The sequence below is a fragment of the Drosophila serrata genome, unplaced genomic scaffold (assembly GCF_035046125.1).
Source record: "Drosophila serrata isolate PLE 108 unplaced genomic scaffold, ASM3504612v1 contig_240, whole genome shotgun sequence".
Lineage (NCBI taxonomy): Eukaryota > Metazoa > Arthropoda > Insecta > Diptera > Drosophilidae > Drosophila > Drosophila serrata.
In genome coordinates this window covers 8,104,790-8,127,594 of record NW_028257138.1, presented here as the reverse complement: position 1 = coordinate 8,127,594, position 22,805 = coordinate 8,104,790, and the positions used below count along the sequence as shown (strand labels likewise).

At 34.1% G+C, this 22,805-nt stretch overlaps 1 protein-coding gene across 1 annotated transcript in view; it reads right to left on the bottom strand.

Moving 5' to 3' along the window:
- chinmo (Chronologically inappropriate morphogenesis) overlaps positions 1–22,805 on the bottom strand; it is a 60,304-nt gene that overhangs the window by 13,209 nt on the left and 24,290 nt on the right. The gene's annotated exons all lie outside the window — the stretch shown is intronic.

Genomic DNA, 22,805 nt, shown 5'->3' with positions numbered 1-22,805 from the left:
CGGGACTGGAATTCATTTGGTTTTTGGAAAGAGGGGAGTGCCAGGGCGTAGCAAGGTTGCCCTTGAGGGCCAATCATGATTGCAAGATTGAGAGAAATTGATCAAAATGATTAACCACAAAATGCAGAAATGCAAGAATGATAAATGTATACATATACAGGAATATTATTGGCTTCAAAAGAAAAGGTAAAGCAAAAGGTAAAGGAAAGTATTCATTTTTAAGAATGTTTGGGAACAGTGCACTAAACATTTTCAAGACGGAAAAATGAAAACAACTTGGGGAAGCCGAATTTTATATACCTTTGCAGTTTGCAAATTAATTTTTTTGATCGAATCGGAAATCAAGCTTAAAAGATCAATTGGATCAATTTTTATTGATATTTTTTTATGACAATTTTTTCGAGTTTTCAATTATAAAAAATCGCATAAATAAGCCAAAAAAGCATTAATATTAATTTGGAAACCGTCCCTATGTTAGTTTTAATTAGGTTAATAAATTTGAATACACAATTTAAAATTTTAGAAAATTGAAAATTTTGTCATTTTTACTTTACTTTTACTTTTTTTGAAAACACCGAAAAAATTTCAAAAATTTTATTTCCAACGGGACATTCTTAGATCGATTCAGGTCGAAAATAATTCCTTCGCAGCTTTTTTTGAGCTTCTGACTGAAATTATAATGCTAATAATATATATAGATATTAAAACACCCTACAAAAATAAACAAAATATACAACTTCCATTGCACAAAAAACCCGAACGTTTTCTATTTAAGGTTTTGCTGAATCTCTATCTATTTTGCTTTCAATTGTTAAGACTTTGATTTAGGTTCAAGTTTAAGAATTTCGTTGCAAGTGAGCGACGCATTCCCAACCCCCAAAAGTGAGGCAACTTTTACCACCTTTGTCTAAAGGCGGAATCACCTTTCTATATCCAATGCCACATCCGCATCCACATTCACATTCACTACCATCCATCCCCCCTTCGAAGGAGAAGCAACCCCAACAAACATGCCTTTTACAAAACCCAAACGAAAACTTCTTTATTTTTGCACTTGGTTAGCTTCTCGCTTCAAGAGCTTCAGCCTGAGCACAACTGTACTTTGTATACTTCTCTCTCGCTCTCTCTTTCTCCCTTTGAAATTATCCTGTTGATGTCCTGCCTCCTTTGTTGTTTTTTGTATATACGCAATGAAATTTACGCAGCTGCATTTGAAATGCTTTTTTCAATTACACAAAATGCTCAACGTAAAAGAATACAAAAAAAAAAACACAAGGAAAAAAGCTAAAGCTGAAAAATAGATCAAAAATCCTATATAGCATGCCTTCTCTGTCTTTTTTTTTTTTCTTTGTACACAAGAAATCGCACCTGAATGAAGTCTCAAGGCGAAATCATAGCTCAGGTATCTGGTAACCTATCTGCCTTTAAACAAACAACAACAAAAGCCAGAGATATGTGCGAAATGTACAAAATATAAGGAAAAAAAAACACAACGCGTAAATCCTTTTCACAAACACAAAGACACAATCACACACACATCACACACACAATTCATTAGGATATGCGTTCCAGGAACACAAATGAAATAAAAGCAGCTTTCTATGCTCTTCCAATTGTCTTTGTGTTGGGAAGGAAAATAAAGAAGAAGATGGTATTTGGATCGAGAACTTATAGCCCGAAGGGAAAGGACAAGATATAGAGAGAGGGTTGATCCTCGGAATCAGGGCAAAAGCGAAAAAAGGTATTACGCAATCGAAATGGAAGCAGAAAATGCAACCGAAAATGGTTAGAATATACTTTGCTTTGGTAGACATTAAAGTTTTGTAAAGAAAACTATTTAAAATTAATCAAAAAAATCACAAAAGACCTTTAAAAATAATTTAAGATAGCTAGAATATAAGAATATATCTTACCTTTAAATCTTAAATACTATCTTCATAAGTAACTATCCCTAAAACTTTCCTCTACAAATACAACACCAAAAGTTCTTCTTCACTAATACTTTTACCTTATAAACCCATAAAAAATGACTCACTTTCTTCCAAAACAAAAGTATTTATCAAACTATTGAGGCAGATCAGTGGCATTATTTACATAATTCTCGAAAAAACAGTTTCAACTCCCGAAGCATCTGAATAAATCTGAGCAAAAACAAAACCTTAAAGAGATGTTTAAATATACATACATACTCTATATAACAAAACTCGCTTATTTAATTGTTTTATATTTTTTGTGGATGCTGTTTTTTGCGACTAATTGACCTTGTGCACTATTTAGACAAAACGTCAAGTCGTCTCAATTCCGTGATTCACATTTTTTTGAGTGCAACATAACTCGAGTGGTCAGCTTCGCAGACTCAAAGATACAAAGATACATAGATACTTTTTATGTCTTTTGCACTGTCCATTTTTCGACATTCTTGTTCGATTTGAATGGCAATTAATTTCGACAAATGACGCATTTTATTATGAAATCTTTAACTTTGTCTTTTGTGTTGTGTTTATTTTTATACCCTTTGCAGGGTATTTTAATTTTAGTCAGAAGCTTGAAAAATAGTGAAGGAATGATTTCCGATATCATAAATCATATATATTCTTGATCAGCATTACAAGCCGAATTGATTTAGAAATGTCCGGTTAAAAACAACATTTTCGAAATTAAAAAAAAAAAAAGTTAAAATTTTGAAAAATTTGCAAAAATATTCAAATTTCCAAAATTTTTAAATTGAGTATGTAGATTTATAAACCTAAAAAAAATAACATAGGAACGATTTCTGAATTAAAATTAATGAATTTTTGGCTGAGCTATGAGATTTTTTATACTTTAAATTGTTGAAAAACTTGCCATATAAAAATATCTATAATTCTAAGAATTCCGATTCGATCCTATAATTTAATTGCAAGCTGCTGGGATATTTAAATTTCTTTAAGTTAGTTTCCTTTCCTGTTTTTGTATGGTTTTGTTTTTTTAGTTTCAAAGAAACGCATTTGGACAAACATATAGAATCGCTTGAAATAGATTTTGATCAGAGCAAATGCCACAAGAAATTACTTGGCAGAGGTTAACCTGAACTTGGTAGATTGGTATTATCTTTTCGCAGCCTACTAGGTCTACACAGATGTATTCTATATAAGGTTTAGTATCTTAAGTATCATTATTCTTTTAAGATTAACTAAATAACTTAAAAGAACTTATTTTTCAATGGTTAAAAGGTTATTTTCCCTCTTAATTTCAACATACAATATTATAAACCACTTTCTTTAAATATCCTGATTACATGCTACATTGTTTTTCGACCTAAAATGTCACCACGGGTGTTGTTGACCTTTTCGTCTATAATATTACAAACACTTCCAGTGAAATTTCTATCGAAAACAGCGATTTGATAACATTACCGCATTCGTATTGCAAAAGTTGCCAATGACAGATGAAGGAAGCCACCTTCTGTTCTCCACTCCCAGCTTTATTTTTACATATTATATTTTACAGGACTCTGCCGCTGACGGATGAAGAAAATGGTCCTTTTGGGCGATATTACACATGTCCGCATAATGGCAAAACGCCGGCAGATGTGCAACCGAAGATCCAAGAATAAATGTCGCATAATTCACAGCGCCAGTTGGGGAAATGAATGTGAATGTATTGTGAAATATATCGCCGCGGGTGGCATGCCACATCAAAGGCAATGCCACAGGCAAAATAGCAAGCTCTCCACTTGCATTGCATAAAAACGTGTGAGAATGAGATGTTTGAGTTATCTCAGTTATGACATCTCCCTGCAGCAGCCCGCTGAGATAAGCAAAAAGCACAGCGGGTGGCCAGGTGGCAGGTGGCTCTGCCTTATCGTTATTATCATCATTATTATCATCATCATCATCATCGTCGTCAGGTGCATCCCCGTTAAAACAGGTGAATTGAGTAACTCTGTTGCCATTTCCACTTTACACAGTTATGGCTTTCCACGGTTTTCCTATTACAACACACAATAATTGCAATGGGCTTTGGAGGTAATCAAATTTCTTTTTGAAATATAATCATTAATATATTTCCCAGAAGAAGGAGCGGCAAAAGCAGTTCTTTGAATGGAAGAAAAATGTCTTTATAGGCTATAGTTAAGAATTATAGAAAAGCAAATAGAGGTGAATCCCTTGAAAGGGAAAAGAGTAATCAGAAATATTAACAGAATCTTGTAAAAGATATTAAATTTAAAGGGAGTTTTCTTAGGTAAATTCAGAGTCCAAGTTAGAAAATCGAGGCAGTTTCACTAGGTAAGTCCATGTTTATAAGTAAGAAAATTGATCTAAGGTGTTCCAGAAATCACAACAGTTTAAAACACATTAATATATGTGCAAAATGTTGACAAATTTAGTGTCGTTTTTATTTATATTTATAAATGAAGAGTTTATTATGTGATAAGTGAACTGTTACCTAATAAAATTTAGTGTACATTAGCTTTCTACTATTTTAAATTATATCATTATTTAAAACACATTTTTAAAGAAATTTAAAAACCCTACTATGAAGTTTCTGTAGCATTTCCGTCTCTATAAGACATTTTAATCCTATATTCCTGTAAATAAAATCTTTAACTTTTGCATTCTTAAAATACAAATATTTCGCTAAATAACACTCTTGACTTTTGACTCAACAAACAAATAAACACCTTAACTTCTACACTCTTCAACACACAAATCCCTTCAACTTCTCCCTCATGAAATATAGAAAAATATAGTTAAATAATAATAATTAACCAAACCAAAAATTTCACCTCATTTCCAAATGAGTGAAACTCAACTTTAGCTTTTGGTAATTAGCTATGCACGCAAATGCAACCCAGCTTGAAATGCAGCTCCATGAATAACAAATGAGAGTTGCCATCATGAAGGGCCAAAAAGCCACAAAAGCAGTTAACACAAATACGGTTGACAGTTAGCTTAAAACGCTTCGCTGAGCAGCCAAAAAATTATAAAGAGAAGTTGTGTTAATGCAGTGCAAGTACAACGAAAATGTATCTTAAAGATACGCTTGCCTTGTCACAATTACAAATTGTAATTTTTGTATCTTTCTTTTTTTGGGGGAAGCTACTGCAAGCCATGGACTTTCATATGGGTTTTGAAAATTAATTCTTTTTGAAAGATAATTAGACTTACTATAACTTTGGTAACTTTTAGACCTTAGATAGTAAACGCTTGATAGAGTTTTGTAGGTATATTAGATAGTTACCTGCAATTGAGAAGAAGAGAGAAATTTCAATTAGTTATGAGTTAGGAGTTAGAATTAATAAGAAAAGTTATATACGAAGTTCAATAAAGACTAAAAACTGCATAAGAAACCTATCCATTTACAAATTGTCTTTAAAATATATCTCGAAGTTAATAAAACCAGGTTTATATTCTTTTCTTAACATCTTTAGCTTGATGTTTACCTTTAATAGAGGGTTTAAGTTACTTTCTGATATTAAACCCTCAATTTTTGGCTAGCAGCCTCTCGACAGACAACCATAAAGTGACAACAACTGTTTGCCCCTTAACCCCCCCAGATATCCTTTGCTTTCGGGCGTTGCTCAAACCCAATTAAAAATGTCAAAAAATAAAGGAAGAAGGGAGGAATACCTGTAGGTAGTTAGCAGTTAGCGCACGCAGTAAATATTCATCACACAAAATGATGGAGGAACGAGTAAAGGAGTCCTTGAATCAAACATCCTGGCTGGATGGCTCCTCTCCCCCAAACCCAATCCCGCATTTCCACAACGCGTCACACAGTTTAACTTTTCATTTGGCGCGGACTTTTCCTCTCTCTCTGTGGGGGTCTCTATCCTTCCCCCCCTCAGATGTTTTCCCCCTCTTTGTGGACTGGCTACTGCTTATCAGCATGAGACGCACACATGTCAGGACACAAAACACGGTGCCAGCATCCCAAGCTACTGGAATGCATTGTGGACGTTGGAACAATTGCGTTCTGTGTATGTTTTTCGTGCCTCGTCAGCAAAATTAAAAAATAGATACGCAAACGTTGACCTAAAACAGGGAGGGGAGGTAAAGGGGAAGGTCTGGCATGACTGCCAAAGTTGGCTAAAAGAAAACCCCCCCCCCACTTTTCGTCCTGTGCCGAATTCAAATGTCACACAAGGATCGAAAGGTACGCATGGCCAGCTCTTGTTATGGGTGTGTGTGTGCCTTGGTTTATTGCAAAAATACACAACAAAAGTGGGAGGAAAGGAAGAGGGAGGTGGGTGTAGACTCCAGCAGGACCAAACAACAGCTGCTTGTGTGCCCGTTTTCCCATTTCAGGGGGGTTTTCTCTATTTTTTTTACAGGCAGAGGAAAAAATCTAATAGAAGTAACACGGAGCCGGGTTTTGCCTGCCTGCCTGCCTGCCTGCGAATGTCACTGGTCCAGGACGATAACTATTGCCAGGTGGATGGGAGAACCAGGATCTCTCATCCAGACACACACACACACACAGAATGAATGGTCCTCACTGGACAGGAGTTCCCCTTTTCCACAGTCTGGCCGAAAGAAAAAAAGCCACTCACTCCACCCCTGGCTTTCCCTGCATTGCGTGTGTATTTTTATTGTATATATCATTGATGAATTCGCCGATAACAAATCTCAATCAAATGTCAAAAAGGTAACTGGCAGGAACATCCAGTGCGATGGACGGTGTCCAAGTGCTATACACACACCCTACCTACCTACCCTACAATTTCCACCCCACACTCTTGGTTCGCAAAACCATTTTCCTACACGTTGTAATGTTGCAATTTTCACGCAGGCCACGCGTCGTATGCGCAATTGTTTTAAGCAATTCTGTAGATGGTTTTGCAGGTTGTTATGGGAGGGAAAATAAGGAAGGAAATGGAAAAGCAGGAGGAGGAGCAGCAGGAGGAGGTCAACTTGACAGGCTGCAGGTGGGCCTGAGACTGAGAATTGACCTTTGTCCCATCCCCCCCGCATCATTTTCCACCTCTGCCTGTGACAGCTCAAATTGTCATCTTGAATTTGAAATTTGAAAACTGTCAAAGTTTTACGAAAACGTTTTCGTGTTGCAAAACTCAAGGGGGTCAAAATGATGTCAAGAGGTTGAGGGTTGGGAAAATATATAGAATGAGAAATGCAATACAATTTGGTACATATTTTATAAGAGGTTTTATTTGGGTTATTTTATTTAGAAATTGATAATAAGACATTTATTTAGGGAAATATGTTCAATAAAAAGATGAATAAAGTAAGCAGTTTTATAAAAACTAGAATTGATTCTCTATATTAATTTATATATTTTGTACTAGGTCTTTTATGCCAAAGAATGTATATTAAATGTTTAATATTAATAAGACTTTTATAAGACTCAATAAATATTGAAATTGTTTGTTTAGTAACTTAATAATCTCTCATTCTGTAATTAGGTTTAACTTTAAAACTAAAAAATATATGTATTTTTGGAAGAAAAGCCTGCTTTTAGTACAAATTTAAATGACTTTAGTTGCAAGTAAAAAAGACTACATTGTTTCTAAAACTTTATACGACCCGAATACGTTTAAATATTGATTCAAAAAGAATATATTTTTTAGAAAATGATATATGCTTTACTTGCAACAGAACACCGTTTAAATTTAGAATTTAACAAGGCTCAAATTACGACTTTATGATTTGAAATATATACCTTTGTTTTATATATTTTTAATTCCTAGATTCATACCATATTTAAAAATTGAGTTGAAACTGAATAAGACTTTGTCTTTAAAACTTAAGAATGATTGAAGTATCAAAATATATTTTAACAAGATTCTTATTTAGTTACCTTCAACATTTAAAAGAATAATAAATCAATCTATAGCTCTACAATATAGAAAGCTTTACATCCTTTTCAAAAATCATTAACCAATTTGAACGGAACATTTTTTTAAATATATCCTTCTGCCTTTATGGATTCCTCTCCTTTTCTAACCTTTCCCTTTCTCATTGATTTCCTTTCCTCCCCCCGCTCCTGTTGTTTTATTTGCATCATCACCAAATTAAATAAAGCTCAATGACAAACTTCATTAGCCAAAAGATCAACTGGCCAAATGGCGAACAACAAAAATAACAATTTGCCTAGCCCCCAAACCCTCTTTGAAGGACTAAATCCGTAAATACCCCTCCATATCCATATCCAGTTCCAGTTCCAGTTCCAATTCCATAACAACCCCGGGTTTTTCAGGATGGAATCCCTTTTGTCCGGCGGTTGGCAATCGTCAATCCTTGGTCAGTGAGAGTAATGGCAAGCAAACGTTATGCCGAAAACTAAATTAAGATTGAAATGTAAAACTGAAAGCGCTTTACACAATTATTGAACGTTCAATACAGGGTTTGAGTTTTCCAGGGGGGTTGCAGATGGGTTTTCTGTGACAGGGAAAACCACTCTGGAACAAAAAAAAAAGAACAGAAAATGCAAAGGGAAATTCCGCTTGTCGCGACATTTGACAGACAATTCACACTGCGAGAGGGATTCAGTCGAGTGCATAACTTACAATTCCGTAAATATAAATTTTCGATTCCCTCACACACTCTCACTCTGGGGAAAGGGTATATTCGTGGACTAATGAAGGTTGTCCAGGGCCCCAAACTCTCTCTCACATTATCACTCCAGCATGCATTTTCTAAATGAAAATGGGCAGACAACGACGAACGAATAAAAAAAAAAGGATCTGCTTCAATGTATGGAAATTTCTGTTCAATCACAAATCCAATGATGTTCGCTTCGACGCATTTTGACAGTTGGACACAGAAGGCACACAACGCACAGGAGCCGAGCCTGAAAACGCTTTTCCATTCCCCGCTTTCCATTGCCGGTTTTTTGTTTTTTTTTTTGTTCTACCGGCTTTGATGAATTTCCCTGGCCAGGATTCTGCGTTCTGTTTGTTTGAAAGGCTTCGTCGTTGTCCTGCCCTGTGTTGTTGTCTGCTGCAAACCCCTCCCTCATATATAGTATATATATGTACATATATATATATCAGCTCCTTCCTGATTTGTAAGCTATGCCTACTCCTACTACACACGTATGGGGCTTCTATATCTCTTCTCCTGGCTTTCCCTCTTGTATTTTTTTTAGGCCTTTCGCTCCTTTGTCCCTCGCAGTGCATTGATTAGAATGTTTGGACTTGAGTACGTAAATATTTTTGCTTGCTTGTCAATTAGTACGTTAAGCTGAGAGTAGAGAGGAGGCTTTTTTGGATTGGAATTAGAAATACAAGAAATACAAGGTTTGAAAGCTTTTGTAGGATTTGGGGTTTGATTCAATGTGGTTTTCTACTTGGGGAAGGGAGGGGAAACCTGCTGTCGGTCTATGGTTAAATGTCTATAGTTGCTATTGAAGAGGAGTTTGATTTTAAAATCAAATAGTACCTTAAAAATATATTTATTAACATATTAACTTCTTATTTTCTTATAATAATAAAAGATTTAGTAAGAAAAAGAGAAGACCTTGGACCTTGGATGTGGAAGATGGTTTCTAAATTTGTTCATAACTCACCCAAAAAAGCATTTATTTGAATTCAAAAACCGTTCCAATGTCAGTTTTTACTAGGTTAATAAATCTGCATACTAAATTTAAAATTTTAGAAAATTGAATTTTTAGCCAATTTTTGACAATTTTATTGATGTAACCCCTTATCTTTTTTTGCAAAAATTTAAAAAATGTTTAAAAATTTAGATTTCTTCCGGACATGCCTAGATCGATTCGGCTGTTGATTCTGAACAAGAATATATATTATTTATAGGGTGGAAAATGATTCCTTCACGGCTTTATAAGCTTCTGGCTGATAATATAAAGCCCTGCAAGGGTAAAAGTATCTTTAAACAAGTATCTGTGTATTTACTGAATTTAAAAGCTTATTTTTAAGCAATTTAAAATGCATTAGATTATTTTAAATTTATGTGTAGCCCCTTTTGTTTACCACAATTACACAATAACTTCAAATTAATGACATTAAATCAATATAACTCTCTTCAGGGAAACTTTTAAGGTTCTATCTCCTCTTGTTTCCTGTCCTTTCTTTTTCTTTCCCTTTCTCCTCTCTCTTCTTCCATGTTTCGTTCTTTTCCTTCCTTTACAGATAACACCCACACAAAACACACACACACCTTAACTACACCCAAGCCCCCAAAAGGCTACTCAAAAAGTCATTACTTTAATCGAATTCGCATTTCCCGAAATGAGCTCTCGCCGCAGGACTCGCCTGCAACGCCTACTCTGAGTCCAGGATAACAAACGAAATTTTCAAAAAAAGAAATGGAAAGGGAATGCAAAATGTCTAACAAACATGCAATTAAGTCGTTAATACTTCATCGATTTAATACACGCGGACAGGGATACAGGATATCGGGAACCCAGCAAGGATTAAGGCATTAACGGATCAAGGATGAGCCTCCTCAGAAAAACAACAAAAAAACTTTAACGGAAACGGAAGTCCTGATAGAACCCAAAACGATGGCAGACATTTGATTAGTTCCACTTCTGCAACCCCCTTGAGATATGCAATTACGATATAAAAGTTTAAACAAACCAAAAGGATATAGATCCGTGATATTTTCTAGCAACATTTGATTAAAAACGCAAATAGATTTCCTGCTATGTGCATAAAAAATTAAGCAAAAGCGTACAAAATTTTTTACGCAAATACACCCACAACACGAGACGAGAGAGAAACACACACACAATTCATCAGAGGAGAGAAGGATGATGAAGGCTCAGGACATATCCCACCTGTAATAAAAATCATAAACCAAAGGGGGGAGGAGGAGGACAGACGCACATATTGAACTAACGAGTGCAGGTGGAGAGGGGGTGGAGATGTACCACCCACCCGCATGTCTCTCTCTGTGTGTAAAAAGGTAAAAACCAATCAAGAGCATCAATAAAAGGCACGTCAATCAGCGTGTGTGCGGCAATGGTAGGCTCTACAGAATCAGCTTCTGCTCAACAAGCACGAAAAAATCATATTTCCTGGTCCTGGTCCTAGTCCGGGTCCTGGTCCTCGTCCTGGTCCTGGCCATGCGTGTGTTACACCATTTTTTTCTACAACTCTTGTGTGTATTTTGGCCTTTTGTCTAGCAACGGCAACGCGGTTTTAGTTCAGTCAAGCTGTCATATCGACGCTTTTGCATGCCAGACCAACTCAAACTCTCAGCTTGGTCCCAAATTCAGGACTCGCTCATCCTGCTTCCTGGCTATCAGCAGGCTTAACCCTTTCCTGCGGTTATGCGATGCTTACATATCATGATTTTTCAATAAATTCAACGTCCAACGCGGCACTTTGCTCATTGAATTTTGAACAGCGATCTCGCGATGAGGGTCTATTTTTTTTTGTGGTGTGCAGAATTTATGGAATGATTGTCAAAGGGGTTTTTGGGCTATAACCGAAAGGACCCATCGAGGCTAAAGCTAAACAACAAACAATGGTAATGGATGTTCAAGGAGTTTACGAAAATATTTTTGAAAAAGTTTGCCTCCAAAAAAACGAACCAATAGAAGGTATTGAAAATGTGAAAGGGTAAGGGGGTCTTATATTATGTGGATAAAAGAAAAATGTTTTTAGGCTTTTAATTAAAGTATTCATTAAGACATTAATTAGACCCTTTTCTTAAAAATATATTAAGAATATTTAAAACCTCTTATAATCCTATAAAAACCCCAAACCCATACCATCCTTAAAGGGTATTATAATTTTAGTCCGAAGCTTATAAAGCAGTTAAGGAGTCATTTGCGACCCCATAAATCATATATATTCTTGTTCAGCATCAACAGCTAAGACGATCTAGACATGTCCGGAAGAAATCAAAATTTTTACAAATTTTCCCATTTTTGCAAAAAAAAAAAAAAAAAAAAAAAAAGATAAGGGGTTACATCATTAAGATTGTCAAAAATTGGCAAAAAAAAATTCAATTTTCTAAAATTCTAAATTGAGTACGCAGATTTATTAACCTAATAAAAACTAACACTGGAACGGTTTCCGAATCAAAATGAATGTATTTTTGGTTGCGTTATGAGATTTTTAAAATTTTGATTCGTCGAAAATCGATGAATATCGCTTCAAAAAATGCAAATATTTTAAGCTTAGTTATCGATCGATTACCGATTTAATACTATAATAGCAGCCTGCAAGGGGATAATAACGACTTCCAGACCTTCTTTTTTAAAACAAAAGAGCTTTCTGCATTAATCAATTTCCCAAAAAACGATTTAAAAAAAACAGAAATTAAGCAATAAATAACTTTGCCTTTGTCGCATATCAAAGACTGCCAAACTCAAACAAGCAAGTCCTTACAAGGACAACCCCACGATATATATATAGGATATATATAAAGCATAATCATAACGAGGTCTGGCCCAATCCCCTCACAATTTCCCAGTCTTAATTTTCTTGCTTACGCATTGCTGCATTAATGCGTATGGAAAACAATTTTTTCTAAATGAATTTCACTTTTTGGGGTTGCTGCAGTCCTGTAAAAGGTGTGAGTACATTTTTTTCTATTATTATTGCGAGTTGAGTTGGGTCTAGCAAATTTTTGAAAAGAAGTTTTGGAAATACGCGGACTCGCGGTTCGAGGAAACCTTTCACTTTTCGGTAAGCCGCATTCTGCGTGTCTCTCTTGACGCGAAACAAAACAGAAAAAAATTAATATATATGGTTGGGTTGTAAAGAAAAAAAAAATTCTATGAAATTTAACAATGAGGTGAAAAAAAAGGGTTCAAACGTTGGCTGTATAAGCCAAGTATCAGATGCATATATGGTCGTCCATTCATCGAGAGATCCCCATTCTCCATTAAAACTTCTAAAACTCCAACTTTCCCCTTCTTCGGACGTCTGCTGCCAATTTTATTAATGAAAAGTCAAGTGATTTTCATTCAACGAGTGGGCGTGGCATTAAGCATACGCACAAAAACGTTATAGGGGTTGTCCTCAACAGAAATTATTTATATGAAATAATTGTTGGAAAAAAATTGGGATTAAAAAAATAGGAATTGAAATAAAAAAGGATTGAATATGATTGAAAAAATGGAACTGAAAAAATGTGATAGAAAAACATCAATGCTTTGAATTTGGCGTTAAATGCCATGAATATTGATGCAAAATATGTAAATATTTTATGGAGGAAAAGTGAAAACAAAGAGTCCTGGTCAAAAAGTGTTTCTTTTGAATATCAATAACTTTGTTGCTAAGCAAATTGTATTTTTTGTGATTATATTAGCCATTGAAGTTGAAAATATATAATTTATCCTGTTTAAGAATGTAAATACTCCAATTATCCATTGAAAACATAATGATTTAATTTGTTTCAACATTTAAAAACTCCAAATATTCATAAATTAGCTTAAAGGATTCATAAGCCTTATTTAATAATACTAGAATAAATGCAAGGACATGGTTTTAATAGAGGAAAATAATAGAATTAAATATAAGCCATTAGTCTATTTCGTATAATTAACTCTTTAAACTGTTTATTAAACGATTTAAAATGTCAGAACAATATTCATTATATTCATTAAGAACAAATTTTAATTTTTAAAGCTTTTAAAGGTATAGTTTTGCTTCAAAGTAATTTTATTAATTCTCTAGACTTAATATTTCTCTCATAAAATATTCTAGAATTGTAGGGAGACATAAATTAAAGTTTAATACCTCTTCAAAATATTAACAAGTATTCCCTGGATTATATTTAACAAAAACCTAGTACTTTTTCCCCCCTTTTCCCTTTTATATTTAATATAAGCCCCTCGTATTTTGTCCCTCCTTATTTCCCTCTCCTTACAACACCTACAAGAACATCTCTGTAGAAGTCCTGTGTGTCCAGTTTGAAAACCCATTTCAATTCTGCAGATGCTGCTGCAAATCAACTCGAGTAAGTGTCAAAACAATACAACAAGAACGCACAGGCGCAGTCAGTTTCCCTTTTTCCCCAGTCCACCCAAAGGAAAACGGAAAACCCCCAATACACACGCACATAATTTATGCCCATGTACAACAGGGGCGGGGGGGAAAAGGACCCCAAAGGAGATGAGCCAAAGCAGGACCCAAAAAAAAAAGAAGCACTCGCAAGGAACGCACATAAAACGCAGACTGCAGCGAGAAAACGGGAAAACTGCGGAAAAATCAATTTTCTTGCGAGCCAAGGGTGGCTTTGCTGTGCGTTTTATTTTTTTGGGGGTTGCACACGCACACACACAGACACACAGACACGCAGATATTGTCACGCACTTGTGCAGCAAATTGTCACCCAGTTTTATCCTGCAAAAAAAAAAAAAGGAAAAAAAAGGAAAAGAAAATCCATTCCAGAAAAAGAGAAAGTTATGGAGGAGCAAGTTCGTCTTTGAAGTGCAAAAATGCAGCATAATTTTGGGCTAATGCAATTAGGCAATTATTTAAAGGTATAAGCATGTGTGTTGGTGTGTGTCCCAGTGTGGGTGCGTGTGTATCCTGGCGAGTGTCCTGCGCCTGCTAATTACTCATGCCGCACGCATTTCTGCCGCGGGGCACTGAGGCGTATACACAATCATTTTCATTTGGACGTGCATTGAATGAGAAGAACGTAAAAAATATAAAAGGGAACGTAAGAGGGACAAGGTAAAGTACAGAAAAAAAATAATAAAAAGAGAAAGAAAGAGGGGAAGAGGGAGAAATTGTACACACTTTAAAATAATTTAAAAATAAATATATTTTTATATATATTGAATAATATTGAAACTAGTTGAAATACAAAAATAACTATGGTTAAGATTTTCTTAGTTTAGCTCGATTTCAATTTTTTTTTATTTTAATTTATATTGGAAATTGTTTATAAAACTAAGCCTAACATAGAAACTAGCTGCCAGGGAAATTGATATAATATATAATATAATATATTAAATTATATCAAAGAAATATTATATTATACGAGAAATATTACATAAAAGGTATTTTTAAAGCCTTTAAAAGGGTTCTTAAGTTGGTCAATATATATAAACAATAAAAGTCTTTCTAATTTTCCTAAAAAAAACTCGTGATATATTAGGGAAATACTTTTAAGAAACTGATTTTCTTTTAAGCTTTTAAAGGGCCGCCGTTTTTTTCTCAAAGTAAACATATAAAAGGCTTTCCTAACTTTTTAAGCAAATTATAATTATTTTATTACAATTATTCTTAATATTATTATATTTCTACAACCTATAAAACTATATTTTTAAATTTCCCTATGTTTGTATAAGATATAAACACATATTCTTTACAGACCGAAAAGCTAAAAAAATGTATCTAGAATAAAAAGAGTATAAAAATGCAATGTACATAAAAACAAAAAAGAAGTTAGAGCTACAAAATGGGAATTTTCCTCTAAACCTTTCTCCTTTTCTTCTCTCCTCTGTTTTAGCCTTGTTCTTCCCCTCTCCTTTACTAAACGAGCCTACAACAAAATGTCATTAAAGTGACTTTTTTTTCCTATTCCCCTTCATGTCACGCACTTGCCAAAAAAAATTCACAGAATTTCCAATGACGTAAGCAACAAAAGTTAAATTCCCTTTTTTCACTGTTATTAAAAAAAAAAGGGAAGGAAAAAAGTTGAAAAAAGTCCAGGACCAGGTCCGAATCCTCCTGTTATTGTTGTTGGGCAATTGAGCACACAGGCGGCAAGAAAAAACAAAATGTTGCAACAAAGTTTCTCCTTTTTCCTACCCAAAAATTGTGATGAGACTTCAGAGAGGCGTGACTCTTCCTTAGCTTTTCCTCCACAACAGGATGGCAGCTTTTCCTTTTACTTTTTCTTATTTTCTGCTTCTCCTTTTCCTTTGGGTTTTCCCCCCCAAATTGATGAAGGAGCAAGTTGCAGTCGGGAGAAACAGTATCCAATCCAACAGTGGGGGTGACTATTGAAAATGTGTCAAATTGAGGCAGAAACGACAACGATTGCTTTTGGGGCCCAGAAAAATAAGGAAAAAGAGAAGAAAGTCTTTGGGTTTGACTACAAATTATTTTCAGCTTGAAGAGTTTTCACCGAAAAAAAAAAGAAAAAAAACTTTCAGGTGTTGTCTTGAAAACTTATAACAAGCAAGTCAAAATTTCTTTTTTTCTTATTTCCCAAAGTAAATAAGCAATAAATAAGGTTTAAGAAACATTTTATCAGTGCTTGGAAATATTTTCCAACCAAATCATTAGTTTTCCATTAAAAAAAAATGGGGTTGCAAACTTATGACTTATGACTAATTGGTGGGGGTTATGTTTTCTTTTAACTTGCTTCATGTTCATGTTTCAACTATTTCACAACCCCCCATTGACAAATCCTTGTACCAAAAGCTACAACAATGTAATGGAAACCAGTTTTCCCTTAAAAGCCTCTTTGTGCAATCCTTTTTCCCTCTTTTTTTTGTTTGGGATTCTGTGAAAAGTGCAATTAGTTGTTGAGACGGCACACGCGTAGCGCCTGTCACATCAGCAATTTGGACAGCTTAGCGTTGCAACCCCTCGAAAAAGGGAAACTGCGCCCGGTTGCAACCCCTTCAACCCCTCAATTGCAACAAAGACGCAACGGTTAATTAACCGAGACCCGAAAAAAACAACAACAACAAAAATTGTTGCAGTTGCACTCGACCAGGGGGTGTGCCAGGCAAGGATTCGAGATCTCCTTTGATGCTGCAGCTGGGTTTTCACTGCAGTCAGGGGGGGGGGAGGGGATTAGCCCCGAAGAGCTACCCCTAAACACTCGACACGAATTCAAAGGGGGTTGCATTCATTCCGAGGTCGAGTTCATTACCAGCACGTGCCCCGAAGGATGATTTTCCGAGATTTCTCGTCCATGGAATTGCATTCTTGTTTTGGATTGCAGCCAGCACAAAAAGGGAAGTTTTCTGGGTGGGTGTGGCACACTCTCTTCCCATTTCCCTTTTTTTGGTGGTGGCTTAAAGTTTTTCTCATCCATCTGCTGCCGGGATGATGATGGATCTGGTTTTCATGGTTTTCATGGGGAGTTGCTTTTCCCAATTTGGGCTACGCACTTTTGTGTCTATGGAATTGTTACAACATGACGTGGCAGGTCTTAGTGTGCAACTGAGCCATGACTATGCTAAAGATTTGTTAGATATTGTATCTTTTATTTTGGGGGAAGCATTGAAAGCACTTACTCCGAGGGTGGAAAATTATAGTTAGACCAAGAGGAAAAATGTATTTACCTGCAAGGAGAAAGAAAGATAAGAAAATTAAATAAAGGTTTTGTGTTTAATTGAGGTAAATTTACGTTAAAACAATATATACTAATGTAGAATATTAAATCGTTAAGAGGTAAGTTGTGATCTTAAATATTAAATTGTATGGTTCCTTTTAGATAATTAGATAATTTTTTATGATAATTTTTATAATAAAAATCTTTTGTTGGAAAAAGATTTCCATCTATTATTATTTATTATATATATATATATATATATATATATATATATAACCTTTCAAGGAATTATAATTTTAATCAGAAGCTTGTTAATCTTGATCAGGTAATCTGAATCTAGGTAGGTCCGAAAAAATTTAATTTTTCAAAAAATTACAAAATTTTCTAAGGGGTTAAAATTTTTAAAAATTTTAATATTAAATTTTTTTTTATTATTTAATTGAGTATGCAGATTTATTAACCTAATAAAAACTAACATATAACAGATTTCCGAATTGAAATTAATGCATTTTTTTGCTTACTTATGACTTTTTTAAACTTTGATTTATCGAAAAAAATTTCATATAAAACATTTATAAAAAGCAATTCCAAAATGTGAATATTTTAAGCTAGTTATAATCAATTTCCGATTCGATCCTATAATTTAATAGCAATAATATACAAGCTTCGGCTTCCCGAATTTAATTTCCTTTCTTGTTTTATTTATTTTTAATTTTTTATTTCTCTACAAATGCATTCGTATTTTTTCCCTCCAATAAGAACAATGCGTTGCAAAAAGCTAAGCAAAACACGAAGTCACTTCGTGAAATCCAAAAGATAAAGTCCGACGAATTAAAATTCAATGCACAAAGCCGAAAGCGCATGCGAATCAGAATTGCAATGACAACAACAAGAACAAAGACACGAAGTTGAAAGCCGATCAAAAAAGTTGCACATAACGAAGGCAAAAAGAAAGAGAAGAATGCAACGATCGTGTGCATCTACCTCTTGTTTTCCCCATTCCAAAGATACAATGCATTCTGATTGGATGCGAAAAAATGGCGAAGCTTGAAATATTTGCAACTTAATTTTCATTTCACTTTTAAGAGTCTCACAAAACCATAATTACTTAAAAAAGTAACATTTTTATCTCGCTTTCAGCACTTGTTTGCAGCCAATTCCCTATCATTAGTCATTCGGACTATCTTACTCGGTCTCCTCGCTCAATTATTGCATAATCCACACAGGCAGACGGGGGAAAAAATACAAAAAAAATATATACCAGAAAAAAATATAAAAACAAAAACAAAAAACAGAATATCAGCAAGAACAACAACTCATTTGAGTTTGTGTTTGTGAGTGCGCTATCTAAACACGTATCTGTTTTTGCGTTGCTTTTGTTTTATAGATATTTTATATTTTTATACCAAAAAAACACACACACGCACAGAAACATATATTCTGTTTATATACATCGCAATTTCCGCAAGTTTAACCTACATTTAGGTAAATAAAAATTGCACATTAGAGATAAAAATAGGGAAGAAAGGGTAAAAATAAGTGAGAGAATTTCTCCAAAATTTTCCATTTCTCGAAGAATGTTTTACAGAAGTTGATATTTATTTGTTATTACTTCTACCGCGAAGCTAAAATAATTGTTAAATATAATTGAAAAGGCTAAGAAAACAAGGGTATATACACATTTTTAAATACTCTTTGAAATATTAGTTAATAAAATACTATTTTAATGGTATATTTATTATTTAAAGATAGGAAACGATGTAAGTTAAATCTAGATTGCATCAGTTCCTAAAGCTAACATTATACAATTTTCATTAAAAAAATTTATCTTTTTTAATTAACTTCTTAATTTTTCTACCAAAAACTTTCAGTAATTGTTTTTAAAGTAAGAGTACAAAAACACTTGTGCTTCGACTAGAAGCATTTTTTATCACTATTTCTTTCTCTCTGTCTCTGCCTCTCTGTTTCCCCCTTTTTCGTGCGCAGCGAAAATTTAAAGCAAAGCAAACAAGCAGTGTTGCCAGGTGATGAGCGCCCATATAAGCTAGATTTAAAAAAAAAATAAGCTAGAATAAGCTAAACAATTTTTAAAAAATGCGAAAAAACAAGCTACACCCAAATATGAGAAAACACGAAACATATAATATATATTATTATATTATATGAATATGTTATTATTAAAGAAAGTCTTAAAAATATGTTCTTAAAGTAAGCACTTAAAACAAATTAGTTAATATTTCATCAATTCCTTCATGTTGTTCGTCGCCGAGTGTTCGGCAATGAACAAACAAAGCGCTGCTTCCTGATCCTGAGTCTTGCAACACTTAGCCGGAAAATTTATTTTTTGCGATTCAGCAACTGATCTCATTGATAAAATGTGCTTTTTCGATGCCGCATGCTGCCTGATTTAAAAAATTTTGGCTGATATTGTCGACTTACAGTAGCAACAATATGCTTTGGTTCCTTCTCCTGGCACTTAAATTCGTTGTTTTGGAGCCAAGCATCCCGAAAAATCTGTTTATATATAACTTTCGGCATTTTGAGGACACGCTTTACCTATTTTCACAACACAACAAAATTATTGGTGGTAACACTTCAGCCAACAAATCGATCTCCGATGACACTTTCGATTAGAAATAAGTTCACGATCACATAAAATGCACATAACCATCGGAAAAAAAGAACAAACTCCAATATTTTCATGCTATAAAGCATATTTTTCGTAAAAAACATTCCGTGGATGTCAAAAATACATAAAAAGCTAAAATATGCTAGATGAATTTTAAAATAAGCTATATTTCAAGCTATAAGCTAGATGGAAATTTTTCAAGCTTTTCTAGTTTCAAATATGCTAGAACTAGCTTATAATAAGCTAACCTGGCAACACTGCAAACAAGCGCCAAAAATACACAACGACAACTACACAACTACACCAACAACATCAACAACATCAACAACACAACAACAAAAGCGAGTATCGCAAATATGAATTCGCATCAGTGTTGCCAGGTGATGAGCGCCCATATAAGCTAGATTTAAAAAAAAAATAAGCTAGAATAAGCTAAACAATTTTAAAAAAATGCGAAAAAACAAGCTACACCCAAATATGAGAAAACACGAAACATATAATATATATTATTATATTATATGAATATGTTATTATTAAAGAAAGTCTTAAAAATATGTTCTTAAAGTAAGCACTTAAAACAAATTAGTTAATATTTCATCAATTCCTTCATGTTGTTCGTCGCCGAGTGTTCGGCAATGAACAAACAAAGCGCTGCTTCCTGATCCTGAGTCTTGCAACACTTAGCCGGAAAATTTATTTTTTGCGATTCAGCAACTGATCTCATTGATAAAATGTGCTTTTTCGATGCCGCATGCTGCCTGATTTAAAAAATTTTGGCTGATATTGTCGACTTACAGTAGCAACAATATGCTTTGGTTCCTTCTCCTGGCACTTAAATTCGTTGTTTTGGAGCCAAGCATCCCGAAAAATCTGTTTATATATAACTTTCGGCATTTTGAGGACACGCTTTACCTATTTTCACAACACAACAAAATTATTGGTGGTAACACTTCAGCCAACAAGTCGATCTCCGATAACACTTTCGATTAGAAATAAGTTCACGATCACATAAAATGCACATAACCATCGGAAAAAAAGAACAAACTCCAATATTTTCATGCTATAAAGCATATTTTTCGTAAAAAACATTCCGTGGATGTCAAAAATACATAAAAAGCTAAAATATGCTAGATGAATTTTAAAATAAGCTATATTTCAAGCTATAAGCTAGATGGAAATTTTTCAAGCTTTTCTAGTTTCAAATATGCTAGAACTAGCTTATAATAAGCTAACCTGGCAACACTGATTCGCATGCACACAGCACGCTATTGCTCTCCCGCTCTGACATACGAGTATATCACGTATACGTATGTATATCTTGTTTGTTCTAAGCTAACCCATACAAACACAGATCGAAACAAGGTCAAATGCAGTTATTTGCCAAACAACAAGGCGAAAAAAAAGCGGATCAAACTGTTTATGGCTTGCTTTTTCGCTCTCTCTCTTTTTTCGGTCTGTCTTTTTGGGTATTTTGTTGTTGTTTTTTATTTTACTGTAGTTTTTTTTAATATTTTTTTTTGCGATTGCATTGGTGAGTGTGTTTTGGCTACTTTTTGATTTATCTTTTCCGTTGTTGTTGCTGCTGCAGCCTGCGACTGCGCCGGCGGCTTTTTCTTTTTTCTCTCTTCCTTTTTTTTAGTATTTCTTGTCTTTTTTTTTTGCTGTCCGTCTCTCTTCGTCATCGGCTTTTGCCTTTCTCAAGGATATTCGGCGCCATTTCTTGTGTCTTTTGTGCTTTTTTTCGCCTTCGAATTCTGCGCGTGTGAGAACAACAACTTTTGGGTTAGTCAGTCAAAGGAATTCCAGGAATTAGTGGTCGCGCATCCATGAAAGGTGAGAATAATACGAGAAATCTTCAAGATATTCTTTTTTTTCGAACTAAGATGCTAGTATGAGAGTTTCTGTGAAGTGAGCGGTGAATACGAATTGAGTAAATTGAATGAAATGTGAATCAATTAAGCAATTAATGCACATGATGTATGCAAAACGATGGGAATCAGAGAATTCGCAGGCGGAATTGCTATGATCACAATTAAATGGGAAATATTCTGTTGAGGAGGAAGTAGAATCGGGTCTCTATTTTGAGTACATAAAGGTCTTACTTATGTACCTAAAACTGAAATTTTATTCAATTCAAAGGAAATTTGTAAGGATATTTTCTATAAAAATATGGGTTGATTTAACTTTCTTCTTCTTCTTTCAAAAGTTTAAAAATCCGACCCTATAAATCATATACATTCTTCATCAGTATCAACAGCCGAATCGATCTATACAATCTATAAATAAAATTTTCCAAATTTTTTTTCTATTTAAAAAAAAGGTAAGGGGTTACATCGTTATGTCATATAAACATAGATTTTTTATTTGATCCTATAATTTCATTGCAAACTGCAAGACGAATTAATATTTGAGATTTCTAAGAAGCTTTGTTGGGATATTTTCTCAACAAATTGAATTTACTTAAACTTTCCTTGATTTCCATAATTTAATTTTAGTTTTAAAGGGCTTTTTTATTTATATATTTTGTTTAAATAATATTTTTCTACATGCACACTTGCACTTTGATCTTTAAACACTTATAAAAGTTAATAAAGTTACCAAATATATATATAAACTGCATCAGAAAGCTTCAAGATAATGATAAAACAATTAAATAACCACAGAATATCAACATCTACATATAAAAGGTATCTTTCAAAACCGATTCTTATATAACCACACCTGCGATCCAAAGTAATTTATATACAATATATATTTCGATGACAAAATGCAAAAGAAACGTTTTTTTACGCCACTTGACAAACTCAACGCGGATTTGCAACTCGCAGAACAAAATTCGCACACTCGCCGAACAGCGACAATGCACAAATAAATTTCAACTAAAGTACATATAAAAAAAAAAAAAAATAAAATAAAAAAAAGAGTATGTGTGTGTGTATATAGCGATCTATGTGCGGGACACCCTCCGCCAAACCCTCCCAAAAAAAGCACACACACAAAACAACCAACAG